Source organism: Ochotona princeps, chromosome 18 (genome assembly GCF_030435755.1).
Source record: "Ochotona princeps isolate mOchPri1 chromosome 18, mOchPri1.hap1, whole genome shotgun sequence".
NCBI lineage: Eukaryota > Metazoa > Chordata > Mammalia > Lagomorpha > Ochotonidae > Ochotona > Ochotona princeps.
In genome coordinates this window covers 31,352,732-31,367,842 of record NC_080849.1, presented here as the reverse complement: position 1 = coordinate 31,367,842, position 15,111 = coordinate 31,352,732, and positions in this window count along the sequence as shown.

The window sequence follows — 15,111 nt, the reverse complement described above, 5'->3', positions numbered from 1 at the left end:
GCCAAGAATGCAACCTTGTTCTCTCTGTGTTCTTTACCAAATGAAGCCAAGTGAAAATCTGTAAATAATCTGGGCTGTGTTTGTACAAGATCTAGAAGAGCCCTCCATTTGTTCGCTAAAGTCCCTGTTGAGATCTATAACCAGGATTATCTCCGTAACTTTATCTGAGGGAGGTGTAGCGGCTCTTCAATATCAACAGACCCGAAGCAACATCTGTTCTTTCCTTTCTCTCATTCCTGCTCTCCTTTCCCCTTCCCTGTCTCCTTCTCTTTCTCTTCTCTTTCTTCTCCTCTTGCCCCCCTCTCTTCTCTCTGACTAAAAACAAACCCTAAAACAAGAAGGGCATTGGCATTGTCTTGAGTTTACCTGTTTGCTGCACGGAGGCTTAGGGAGGATCCAAACCTCCCTGCAGTTTTTTTCCCCTGCCTGCCAAGCAGGAGGGGTCTCTCACTGTCTCTGAAAAGTCATCATAAAGTTGTTCTTATTGGACATTTTTAAATCCCCCCTCACCGGACCCCAGCTGGTTAGTGGCAGCTCAAGCTGGCGCCTTCCTGATAGGGTGAGGAGGAGGGGCCCCCGTGTAGATCCAGTGTCAGCTTTGCCAGCACTGAGTGCCTTGATTGTTCTGCCTTTGTCCCTGCACAGTTGGTAGCTGCCGAAATCTGGCTCTGGCTGAAACTTTCCCTGAAGAGCCCTTGGGTAACAAATAGAAACATTATATGATTAACCACATTGTTTTCATTATTAAACAAGTCTACGTGAAAGGGTAGCAATTAACAGCTTTATCAGCAGACTTTGACATGTACCTCTCCTCTTCCCTCTATTCCCACTTGAAGTGCTTACAATTAACTGTTGCTGGTTTTAATGTCAGCAACTGACAACACTAAATTGGGAATAGGCACTTTGCTAGGCTGATTGACATATAGCCCTCTGACACATGCTTATGCCATTTTAAGGCAAATTCATGCCCTGGGGTTAGAGCCAAAGGGCTTGTCAGAACACCGACTTTAATAGCTGAAATATATAACTTAAATGACATCCAATACCTTAACTTTAGTGGAACTTTTAGAACTTGAAGAATTCTCCAAGGCAGTGAATTAATACATAGTGGACAAGCTTAGAAATTAGAATATTTTTCTAAATATATACTTATGTAATGTATGATACAGTAATTCATTGTGGGCTCACTTTGCATATCTTTAACACAAATCAGTGCAGGACGAATTAAATTCTGATTTTTCAAATTATTCCAAAGATGGTGTTTTTTTGTCAAGCATTCCATTCTTTATAAAATGATAACGGAGATTGATTTCTGAACAGATCAATAATTGTAATTATTTTTATCTTAAAGGAGGGGTGATATTGACTGTGTTCACCTGATTCAGAAGACAGAGCTCATTTCTGAGATTTCATTCATTATAAGATATTAGAAGGTATTTTACTCAATTTCAAGGAATAAGGGATTGAAATTGGATGGTTTGGCTTCTTTTCCAGTTCACCTACAGAAAAATTTTGCTAATGGGAGGTGTTGTTTATTCTTGTTTTTTTTTTAAATGTCAAAATGGGTGCCTATTTTCATTTATATCTCTACTAAAGCATTGCTGATGTGGATGTATTAAGCTACTGTCTAGATTCTTTATGCCCATCCATTTTCTTAAGCCCTACTCACAGGCACTTGAGACAGATACACTCATATATTAAAAAGTGTTTGTAAGAAAATTACGTTTCTTTTAAAATGTGTTTTTAATTGTCTAATTGAAAGGTAGAGTGACACACAGAGAGGGGAGAGAGAGAGAGATAGGTCTTTTAATTGTCCATGCTCTGGCTCTACCTGCAAATGGCTGTGCAGCCATGCCTGAAGCTAGCCTCTAAGCAGGAGCAAGAATTTTGTTAGGGTGTCCCATTTAGGTGGGAGTGGTCCAAGGGTTTTGGGTGGCTTTCTTAAGTGTGTTAGTAGGGAGCTGGATTAGAGGTGGAACAGCAGGGATTTGAATTGCACTCTAACATGGGATGCCGGTATCACAAGTGGTGGCTTAACATGCTGCACCACAAACCTGTCTGGCTTTCAAAACCTTGTAGTTCAAAATTGTGTTAATGTCTTCTCAAAAGATCTTTCAGTTACTTTTTTATTTTCATTAAGTCAGGCTTAGAAATTCAGTTAATGTTTGTTAGACTACTCACCTGCCCTGTTTTCTGCTTCCCCTAATCTCCCCACTTGCTTGCAGCCCTGTTGCTCCTTTGCTGCGGATGTGGTTCAAGATTGTACTACACGCCTCTCCCTGGGCAGTATGCTTCCCTCATGGCTGTCTCCCATACGAAGACATTGCCCTGATCTTTTCCTGAACTTGGAGTTTATATTAACAATTTCTTTGTGTCTTGCGGATAGGTAAATTTACTCAGTTCATTTAAGCATTTATTGAATATTGCTCACAAGTGTGTGTCTCTGTGTACCTGACCATAACGATCCTGGGCTTTGGGAAATTCTGGCTTCTACATGTGGCTCACATTTGGCTCTTTTTCTCATCCCCTGCATTATCTAGTTCTGAACTTGCAAATAGTTTAATCTGTTTTCTGAATTTTAGTTACTAAGGCTGTATTTGTCTTTTTAGAACAATTCTGATGTTACCGAGTCATTCTTCTGCATAATTTTCTTCCATCATTACCTTTATACTGAAGAGCAGCATTTCAGGTGAAGTGTTTTTCAATACTGGCAACACTTTAAAATCACACACACAAAAAAGAGTAATATATGATATGATTGTCCCCCTAGTAATATGAAGCATGCAGTGTGTTATATCCATTATGTAGCACATCAGTTCTTATCGTGTAGCAATTACTGTAACCTTCACTTTATTTTACATTCTTTTTGAGCACGAAGCACAGAGTAGTTATTTTTAACACCAGTGAATTGGTTACGTGTATCAGCATTTTGGCAGCTTCAGTACTGCACTTTTTTGTGTTACACTTCCCTTGCTAAATTGCTTTGTTTAACAGCCTTTTTTTTTTTTTAAAACGTGAAAGTCAGTGAGAGATAAACACTCTTAGTCTTTGTGTATTTAATAAGTGCCCTCCCCTTTTTAGACAAGATTGTGTTTATTGAACTTTTTCATGCCACGATACGGACTCCTGTGACAGGGTGGGAGAAGGGCGTGTTCACGTACCCGTGAGGGTCATCTGCGCTGGCTGAAACCCATCCTTTGCTGTTGTCTTCTTCTGGAATCCTGCTTCTCCTGCTCCGCAGGAGGCTGATTTCAGTTGCCATTGAGTGAAGAGGTAGTCCAGAGTAGCTTGTTTGAAGCATTGGCCCTGATATGTATGTGATGATTCAGAGAGAGAAAGATCTCAACACAAACGCTTTACCTCAAAATGTGGAAAAACTTAGGAAAATGTTTGGAGATTCAGTGTTGCCTTCACCTTTAAAAGATAACTCAGCTGGTTATAAAATTCGCAGTTTACACATTTTTTTTTTTCTGATCCTTTAGGCTTTGGTCAAGTTTCCTCGTTATACTCATGCTTGGATGAATTTGAGTATTGGTTTAATGTCTGTTTTATCCTTACTTTTTGGAGGGTTGTTCCACGTTTTATTCATCTTTGAAGTTTTATAGTTATAATACTGTCTGCTTAAAGTTTGTGGATGGATTTGTTGTATACTCTTGATGCATAGCATATACCTAACTGTTGGCATTTTAATGATTGGAGTGTGAATGATGTTGCAGTATGGTATTTTCTTCTGGCAGTGTGTTCCTAACCAAACCATGAGTTCTTTGGAATATCCGGAATCCCTTAATTATATAGTAAATTGGCATCTGTAGCTTATGGATCAGAAATAGACAAAAACAACAGTGAAATAGCTGGAATCTGAGTGGGATGCAGTAATAAATGCGGTAGTTTTGTCAGTCAGGATTGTGAATTGCAAACAGCAGAAAATATCTTTAGCTCACTTGTGTAAAAAGGGGATTATTAGTGTTTTTTTTGAAAGATTTATTTATTTTTATTACAAAGTCAGATATACAGAGAGGAGGAGAGACAGAGAGGAAGATCTTCCGTCCGATGATTCACTCCCCAAGTGAGCGCAACGGCCGGTTCTGTGCCAATCCGATGCTGGGAACCAGGAACCTCCTGCGGGTCTCCCACACAGGTGCAGGGTCCCAAAGCTTTGGGCCGTCCTCTCCTGCTTTCCCAGGCCACAAGCAGGGAGCTGGATGGGCAGTGGAGCTGCCGAGATTAGAACCGGTGCCCATATTCAAGGGGAGGACTTTAGCCTCTAGGTCATGCCGCCGGGCCCGGATTATTAGTGTTAATGTTCACTAAAGTAGTTAACATACTCATCAGAAAAACTGGAGAACCAGGCTTATTGAATAGCAGGGATCACTAGAGGTTGGTAGAAAAGTACACAAGCAGCAATGGTGTACTTGGACTGTTTATGGGGTGCCACAGCTACCAATGAGAGTCACTCCCGGGACTCTGTGCTGACCTGGAATTTGTCTGTTGCTGCTGGCATACGATGAATGTGTTATACTTTGTTATCTTTGTATCCTGTGTTCAGTATAATGATTCATTGACGTAATCACCTGGTTGGGGGGACTTATCAGTCTTAAATCTATACCTAACTCGGCAGAAAGTGAAGAGAAAATGCATAGGACTTCTTCGGTTCCTGTAGTTGGGATCTTTTCAGAAACAGTGAATGCTTCAAGTCTTCCTCAACTCTTCTTCCCTCAAAGTGTGTGTTCCCTTTCTTTCACATCTCGGTGCAGGAAGCTGGCATTTTTTACAAACTCACCTTCCATCTGAAAAACCTTTTGTCACTAATACTTTCTTCTGCTTTTCCCCTTCTAACCAGTAAATCACTGGGTTCTACCATTATGATCTCCATTTCAACTCTTCAGATCCTTGTCTTAAAATCCTGCAGTCGTATCCGTCTTTGTTACCTGAATCCAGATAATAAATTGGTTAGGGAGACAATGCAGATTAACAGAACACCTAAAAGCCAGGCAGATTTCTATTTGAGTCCAAATTCTGCCATTTACTATGAGTTTGTCAACAAGTTATTTCATGTCTCTCAATCTTAATTTCATTATGCATGTAAAAAATGACATCTCTTGTCAAGAGTAGTTGGGATGTTTGAATAGCAGTGGATGGGATGCACACGGTACAGTTTCTGACAGCATCCTAGTTAATTCTGATCGTTTTCATTTTCTCATCAAATTGCTACAGTTTGGAAACTTGTTTCTCAGCTTCTATACTTCTCTGCAATCAGAATCAGTTTTACTGAATTGATGCTCACTTTCTAAAAAGTGAACCTTGTTCATTGTACTCTCTTGAGTATGACATATGTCCTCCAGGAAACCCATGACATAGTCTCAAAGGGGTGATGAAGGAAGGGTACAGTAAAGGAAAATAGCAGAGGGTGGTGATGTAAATCAAGTGTAAAAGTGATTATCATTCCTGGAAGAGTGGGAGTGTGACTGCAGTGATGTGGGTTCTGACTGTATGAAAGGCCTTTCCAGGGGAGGCTGTAGCCTTTAGCAGGGAAACACACTGCCATTTCCTTGTCTCATCACTGCGAGGAGTGGGCCTCAAGATTCTGGCCCTTTTCTCCTCCCATTCTCTGATCTCCAGTTGGTGCCTCCTATTGGTCAAACCATTCAAAAGCCAGAGTTAAGGGAAACTTTTGAGGAATTCATGAACGTCAGCATAATGGAACACAGGACTGGATAGAGAAGGGTGGAAGATGAGTTTGGAGGATATAACTTAACTGTTTACAAAGAACCCGTTTTTAATAGTTTCCATTATTCCAGGAGTAGAGTATGGGTTAAGTCCCTGAAGTCTGTCTTTTTATGATCTTACTTGATTCCTTTATCCTGGTGTTCTAAACGTCATGTAGATTGAAGTACAGTTAGGCATTTGAATTTATGGTGCTTGGCCATATTTTTCTGTGATTTTGCATGTGTTGTCCCTTACCCGATGAGATTCCTCTTTCCCTGTAACTTCCTTTTAATCTGATGAATTTCTAGATTTTCTTCATGCAGTGTCTGCTGGGCTTTGCTCATGTTAATTTTGATTGTTATTGAATCAAATGAATATAACCACAAAGATTTCTCAGAGGCGCTGGTGCAGCTGCCTCTTTAAAACTTTCCTGAGGGTCTGTAGAAATTTAGGCACACTTCTTCATTTATTTCTGTGTCATTTCAGAGTTGCGGCTGTAAAGTCTAGAAAAAGGATCTGATTTTCCAGGAATCAATAAAATATCTTACGGATTGTGAAACTGTGTCTGTCTTCAGCCCACAAGTGACACCCTTTATTTTATTGAGATAATAATTTGATAATCATCATAATTAATGGCACTGGAATATATTCAGTTCCTGCCATTAAAATGTTAGGTGCCATGTCAATGAAATAAGATATAACTCTTGACCTTTGCATAATTAACTTAAATAAAGCCCCTGGGGGCTCAAATGAAATTCTGCTCTGTAAATTTAAAGTAGCAAGCTCTAGTAGAAAGAGACCAAAAAGTCATCGTATGTGTCTGGTTTTAATAAGGTATGATGATGTCTGTAAAGGCTTGCTGTGACTGCACAATAAAGAGAATTATCTACTTCAGTGATGACAACACAGATTAGAAATGCTTGCAAATTAAATAATTCCCTTTATACATGTAAGTAAAACATTAATAAACTTGTACTAGTCTCCTTCTGAGAATATAGGAATTAATGATGCCATAGTTTTAATCTCTAAATTGTCATAAAATATTACTAACAATAAATTATTATGATGTTTTTATCACTAAATAATGTTAATAGTTAATAACAGCTCATACTACTTGTGCTTATATGACTGGCACTGAATTTAATTTGATATATGCATTATATTGTTTAATCCTGTGAGTAAACCTAGAAGACAATTTGTAATACTATCTGCATTTTTCAGATTATGAAATTGAGATTTGGAATGTCTGCCCATTGATTTTTCTCTCAGTTGCAAGTGAAATAAATTTAACTCAAAATAGTTTGAGAAAATATTCATGTATCTGAGAAATCTAAGCATGGAGTTCAGTTATTAAGTCAATGTCTAAATTCATGAAATGTCATCCGAGTGGTTGCTTTCCCTGCATCTTTTGTCTTTGTTGTGTCTTGGCTTCACAGTTCTGCCCTGGTTGTGGACAAAGAGGTCATGGACAACAGAGACCTGCACCTTCCAAGCTTGGCCACTCCAACATAAAGACAATGTCTCTTTTTCTCCTGTGAGAATTTTTTATTTTGTTAAAAAAATTTCTCTTTTATTCATTTGTAAAGCAGACAGAGATGTGCCACCCACTGGCACACTCTCCAAATGCTCACAAAAGCCAGAGCTTGGCCAGCCCAAAGCCAAAAACGTAAGAATTGTCAATCCAGGTCTCATGTGGGTGGCAAGGTGCACATTAGCATATTTGTTGGGAGCCAGAGCTGGGTCCTACATTCAGGGAGTCCAGTATGAAATGGTAATAGCTATACCAAGTGCCTGCCTTCTTTTTTTATTTTATTCATTTATCTTTTTTTTTCATTTGATGCCAACCCAGGAAAGATTTTACTTTCTCTGTGCCTGAATAATATGCCCATTCTGTGCCCGCAGCAAGTCAGGATCAAGTAACATTATTGATTGCCACACAGGATCACAAGAACATAGGAAAATTACACAAGAGCATCTACTATAAAATCCGGCTGGAAAGCTGTGGGGGAAACAAATGATAAACGGCACTGCGTTTGCTACCTAGAAGGTGAATTAACTTGCTCACCCAGTGAGTGGTGGAGGAGTGATTCAGACTCCTGTCTGCCTGGCTTTAGAGCTCCAGACCATAGGTGTTCTAATGCAAGCACTTTCTCATTCATCTTTCTTGGTGTTATTTTAGCGTTTGTTTTAAACTAAAATCAGGTTTAATCCAAGGCAGCTGTGGTGAAGAATTTCCGTGGCTCCCCACTCACTGCTCTGAGGACTGAGACGAGGTCAGCATCAGATAACGACTCCTTGCTTCATGGAAAGCCCTGTGGGTTTTGGGGTGTTACTGAAGTTGTTTCTTTTCTGTTTACCTGTCTACTGACAGCATTTCTTCACTCGAAAGGTCCAAGTAACTCAAATGTTAGTGTTTAGAGATTTCTTTATCTTCTGCTAAAATCCTTTTCCTGAGTTTTGTGGAAATTTGCTCACATCTTTTCAGCTCAGAAGGAGGTGGTTGGTCCCGACAGTGGATGGCTGTACGTGCTGCCTGGGTAGAGATATGCCAGGATATAAAGGAAGAAACATTTAGTTCAGATTCACCAGGATCTTGAAAGAAACACTACCCACAAACTAGAATGTTTTCTTATTGTCTTCCCTTCTCCAATTTATTAGATGTCCATCTTGTCATTTTTTTTTTAAACCAATGCTGACTTTGTAGAACAAGAGCCAATAACTAAATAGAAATGGACAGACTGTCAGTGGGAGAAAGAAAAATCGATGTGTAAATACAGATATTTCATGTTCCTTTCATCTTGTAGTAACTACCTTTTTCTTCTCATAATTCACTGCTTACTGAGGCCAGCTTCATAGTAGGAGATACATTTGTGGATATTAAACACATGTTTAAAATTTAAAATGGCAACATTAGAGGATAATGAGGTTCTTAAATGGTCAACTTTACCTGCTTCCTCTTGTCATGGAATTCTCTCATCCTCTCGGTGGGAGGTGGTAGCGTTAGGCCCTCTGGGGGGCAAGAGGCAACACTAGGCACATTTGTAATGTCCTCCACAAAGGTGAATGATGGACAATGTCAGCAGGACCTAATGACACATTGTTTTGTTATCATTTCTCTCATGTGTGTTGTGCGAGCAACTTTGTGTTGGTTAGAGTCTGGCAACTTGCACTTAAAAATATTTTTCTGTCCACTAAATAAGCAATTGGCGTTTATCCCTTACAGTTCAGTAGGTTGCTGCATGATTCTTCGGTTTCTTTCTCCTTAGGGAAATGTGGAAATACACTTTTTTGCATCCTTGCAGCTAGTCATGACCATGGGAGTTGTTTTCTTACCTCTGACTTGGAGTAGTTAGTGATTTGTTTACTTCTTCTCTTTCCCAGCTGTGTTGATTACAGGGGCCTGTGCAAAGGTGGAATTTCAGTTAACCTGGATCTTGGTCGGACATGTAGATGTGTGAAGTCAGCGTTTCTTCTCAGCCACTGAGGTTTTAGGTTTTTTTTTTTTTTAAGTTACTGTTACATATCCCGTTTTATCCCTACAGGCACAGCTGCTATAGCAACTCGGGTGTTGCCAATACAGGCCACCTTGTACCTCTGTTTATGAGACACCACGTGTATAATTACAGGCTTAAGAGGATAGTTAGGCAAATAAGGTTAAGGCTCGTTTTCCTCTCCATGGAATTATTTTGATTTATAAATTCTTTCTTACTAGATTTGTGCTTGGTTGTTTCAGACCAGTGAATTTCAGTACAGGGAAATGTTTTCTGTAATTCTGTCTTGATAGAATTGTTGTATTTTTGCCTCATAAAATCGTTTTTCCTCCAGTTTACTGAGGGGGAAATTTTTCTGAACAGCAAAATATGGCAGCTGTTAATGAGGATTTATATTTCAAGGTAATTAAAGGGATTGAAAAGATCACCTGAACATTTTAAATGAGTTCAAGTTCCCGAGTGAAGACAGCTTGTGTTTCATTGAGAAGATGTAGCTAGATTTTTCCACACCGCTGGGAAGAGGAAAGCAGACACGTGATACTACTTTCTCCCTTTCTTTTCTTTCTTGTTCACGCCCTCCCCTCCCTCACTTTTGGCCTAGGGGAATGGTGATAGGGAAACACCTCCACCAACATTTTATTTCCCTGGCTGTCTTGGAGGTTGTCTATGTTTCCTGTCCACTGAAGGTTCAACCATGCTCAGTCTGCTTCCCACCAGCTTCCACTCTTCTAGGTCGAAACTCCTGACAGCTGACAGACTGCCCGTTGAGACACACCCCTTCCGGTAGGAAATGGAAGAAAAGAACAGAGCTGGTCTTGAAAGTCTGCACTTTCATCCCAGAAGATTGTGCTGGCCATCTGTGTCATAAACCAGATGAGCAATATTTGTCCAACCCTTCAGCTCACCAGCATTCAGCAGCATCTGGTTCATGCTGACACAAGACCTCAAAACCAGCACATGGCTGGGGGTTTGCCACCAGTCCATTGCTCGGGTCAGCATGGAGTTGTAAATGCACACTCCCATATATGTCCAACTATATTTTATTGTGGCATTTTTTTTCCCCCATAGAAAACCTTTTCATGGTGAATTCTTTATCTTCAAGCACTTCAGCCTTTAGGCGGGGGTGCAACCAGTTGATTATAATTATTATAGTTAAGGCGTCTTCTGAAATGCTAGGATCCCCAACCCATCTCTCCTCCTAGTTATTTCCCTGGAGCATGCAGCTGATGCATTTTACATTTATGCATTCAGAATACATGCAGATCATCTAGAAGTGTGTCCTCTTTAGTGTTTCCTGCGCCTTGAGATGGGCATAGTTAGCTCAAACCTGAATGCAAGGGTGATTAACAAAACTCTCTGAAGTTTTTCTATAGGTAGTTTGCACTGGGAAGATTGAGTCCTTGTGGACCTAATGAATACTGGCTGTAGCTGAGTAAATATGAGAGAGCAACATCTGGCCTAATTTATCTTCAAGTGTAATTTAATAATGCTCAACGGCTACCTTAGGTGGGAAAAATCTTAAGGCTCGATGGGAGTGCTAATATAAAGTTGGCTAGTAGGGTGGCTTTTATTTCATGTTCCTTATTTGAAGGGATAGATATTTTAGTTACATCAGAGTTAATCATTTTTCTTCATTATGATATAATATAGTATTTGGGAATCAGGAGCTCCAGGCCTAGTTGTAAACAGAACTCATGAAAAAATCGATACTGTGGAAGGCTAAGAAGCGTCAGGGGCTATGTGATATCATAAAGAACCTTTTGTTGGCAGAGGTAAGTTTTAATGGTCCATTGCCTCCTGGAAGAGATTCGGCCTATGTTTCATATCAACAAATATCGGTTAATTGAAACCAGTTGTGCCCTGGTAGAAACGGCCTTCATTCCTTCACAGGTTAAAAAACAGGGCCAGAAAAGGGGATTGGAGGGAGGCAACGGAAAGCTTGCCTAAGATTAAGGTGGCTAGTATACTAAGCAACCCAGAAGAAAGAATTTCCTAAGCATTTATTTAGTAGCAATCATGAGTGCAGAGTTTCTGTCATAGTCACTTGAGTATAAAAAATAAGAGCATAGACTTTGGACTTGGTTTTGATGCATTTTTATGCACAGCTCCGGTTATAGTTGAGGATGTATGTGTCAGAGAAGCTTGTCTTTAGAGGAGCGTCTCTGGAGCAGAACTCCATACTCTATGCTTGCTTCGATCTTTGAAAATGTTAGGATGATTTTAAAATCTTTAGAATGGTTGAAAATTTGGAATCCCTTTAGTTGCTACTTGTCCAAATTTAAATTCTAGGTGAATATGTTTTATGACTAGAATAATTTAGAGCTTTGCTGAATTCTTTCTGTTAGACTGTTGCTTAAGGTTTCAGATATTCTTTCTAGAAGGATCAAAGAGCATATTTAACAAAGAGGTATACTCTGTGTTTTTAGAATTTTAGCTTATAAAGGATTTGAGTCGGCAGTAGTGGAAAAAGAGGTTTTAATATTAGCTCTCATTCTATTTATCTTTGAAAGGAGCCAAAAAAATGAACTTCTGACATATTCTGCGTTTTCTAACCTTCAGTAAAATAGTCTGTGAAAGGAACCAGCTATGGGGCTTAATCATTAGCATAAGGCACACATGACCATGAACTTGTAGTCAAATAGTCAATTTAATGTGTATGATAATTTATTGGGAAACTAAGTTGCAACTGTTAAATGTAAGCTCTTCCAGCACAGTCACAGTTATTAAGTAAAGCTTAGAAAGAAGGAATGAATGTGTCCGGACTTTGTGATCTCAGCTCTGTACGCACAGTAGTGTTTTATTTTTTTAAGCCTGATTTCTTTACTCTCAGAACCTAATCACATGATGTCATTTTGAGAAAGCCATTGAGTTTCAGGCTTATATTCTTGGGGGAAAAAAATCAATGATTTACCCTCCTTGGGTAGCCCACTCCAGCAATTCCCTTTTCCCATCATCAGTATTCAACTTTCAGTATTCACAGGAATATGGCAGTTCAGAGTTGATGAAAACTAGGAAAAGGTTTTCTCCAGGAGAAGGGGATCAGGACCTTCCACATTAGTACCAGTCAGTTGAGCCCCTCTAGACCTCCTTGTCATGTACACATCTTGTGTGTCACCCGTGAGGCAGGGTTTTAGTGAGTACCTACTGAGTGTTCAGTGCTGGAACTCCAGCAAGCAACCCCCGCCACGGCCTGCACACAGACACGGCGTGGCTATCGTAACTGTCATGTCACCCGTGAGATCTGAACTGTAATACCTGGAAATAGCATAGGCAGCACGTACTTCTCTTCAGACCTAGATTAGCATGATGTATATGGAAGATGACATAAAATGATATAGTTCTTTTTCTTTTCTTTTCAATCTATTTCTAAATAGATGCTTACCCTCCTCCAATCTCCCACCATAAAGAACTCGAGAGGTAATGCCTCTAGAGATGGTGATTGTGTGTTTTGTTTTATTTTGCTGCATGAGTGTGCTTGGTAAATATTTGTTAAATCGATGAATTATTGAAGAGGGGATGCTGTTGTCCAACTGTAGTCAGGAGGAAAGGTTATTATTAACTGTGACAAAATAAGCAGCATTGTCTTTGTCATTTTTCAACATTTAAGTGGGCAGAATCAAATAATTCCATCTAACAAAGTCATTTTATGCGATTATCTAAAGATCTATTTTACAGCTAATTCCTTCTGGCAGGTACATCTGGATGCTCTGTCACTTCAGCCTTGTTTGTAGGAATAACATTGAAGAATTTTTCTGACTCAGATTGAATGATGATTAATGTTTGTTTTGGAAAAATGTTCCCTCTACCTGTATTTCATTTTCCCCACTGTGCTTTGCACTACAAGGCATGCAACTGTTTCTGCTGTTGGATATTTTTTTTTCTGCCAGCTTTAAAAAAAAATACTGATTTATTTAAGATGCAGAGGCAGAAAGTGCACACACCCGGTACTAAGCATGTTTGTGAAGAGAACTCCCTTCAAAGACGTGAAATTTTCTCCCACTTTTGTTTTTCTACTACTCTCAGGATAGCTGTTATTAACCCATTGGATTTTTTGCAACGAGAATGGTGGATAGCTGGAGTTTTATGACTATAAATTTATGTAAATCACAAACACTTGTTACGTGTTACTCTGTAGCTTGGTTACTTTTTCTTAGCAGTTTTTCAGGATATCCACCGATGTCACTATGTATTTTGTAATTTCTTTCCTTATTCTTCTTAATTACCATGTTTTGTTTTATGGTAGGCATGTGCCTCCATTTTAACCATCTACTTTTTAATTTTATGTATTGTATGATTGCACATACAGGGTGGGCTGGGGAGTTCTATACAGGAAGGAGCTAAAGGGGAATTAAGGTCTATAAATTGGATTTGTCTTTCATATTTTAAAAGTACTGCTACCTTTTATAAGTAGATTTTAACGGGCCTGGCGGCGTGGCCTAGTGGCTAAAGTCCTCGCCTTGAAAGCCCCGGGATCCCATATGGGCGCCGGTTCTAATCCCAGCAGCTCCACTTCCCATCCAGCTCCCTGCTTGTGGCCTGGGAAAGCAGTTGAGGACGGCCCAATGCTTTGGGACACCGCATCCGCGTGGGAGACCCGGAAGAGGTTCCAGGTTCCCGGCTTCGGATTGGCGCGCATCGGCCCGTTGCGGCTCACTTGGGGAGTGAATCATCGGACGGAAGATCTTTCTCTCTGTCTCTCCTCTGTATATATCTGGCTGTAATAAAATGAATAAATCTTTTAAAAAAAAATAAGTAGATTTTAACTATTTGAAACATGATAGTAGGTTGTAATGGTGAAACACTTAGGGTCAAGGGGCGTGTATTTGTATCCCTGCTCTAACTACTTTCTTTATTTATTTAAGAGTGAGAAAATGCATGCTACCTTATACCATCTGGTTAACTCCCCAAATGGTGGCAGTAACCAGGGCTGGGCCAGAACAAATTCAGGAGTCTGGAGCTCCCTCCAGGTATGCAGCATTGGTGGCCTGTTCCCAGGCCCGTGAGCAGAAAGCTGGATGGGAAGCATGGTATCTAGTGTTGGAACCAGCACTCCAACGTAGAATACAGGTGTTGCACATGGTAGCTTCACCTGGCTCTGCTTCACACTTGGACACAACCTAGTGGAAAAAGCAATCTATTGATGTCTCAGTTCTCACATGCATAGGAATCTAATGCCTAGCTGAATAGGTGACTGTGAAAAGACATGTTAACATAAGTAATCTTTTTAGCTGTATGCCCAGTCTGTTTCCATTGCAGAGCCATTTTGAGCGTCATGTTCAGTATTAGCTGCTGTTATTCATACAGGCACCCTAAGGAGTCTAAAGGTATTGAAGTTTGTGGTCTCCACTGGCTTCTGCCTTAGGATGTTATTGGGTGGAGAATGCTGGATTTGATTGTAGGTTCTTCTGTGGTCCACTTCGGTGTGGGCAGGAGTTTAATCTTTATGTTTGGTGCTTTAATTTCTGTAATATTGTGTTATCCTTGCCATCTCCATATCTGATTTTCAGAGTTACATATGTATCCATATCATAAAGTATAGTAAACTCCAGGTTTTTGACAGAGTACATCATTTTGATCTAAACATATGGAGGTTTAGGAATATAAGCTATTTAAATTATCTCACTTAATATCCTCCATTGTATTTTTGCATTACATGTAGATTTTTCTGAGTTCCCACAGCAAACCTGTCATGTATTTTTAACTTACTTTGTTAAAATCTTCACTGGAAATATTCTCTGTTACTGCCTACAGATTACATGAATTTTCAAATGAAACAATCCTCTTAGTGTAGAGGTAAGAATACTCCTCTCTGCCTGGCACACTCTTGTTCTTTCGCTCCGTTACTGGGAGTAAACTAATGTTTGCCTCTGCACTTAACTGCTGTGAAGATAGAACCGGATTCTAAATGAGAGTC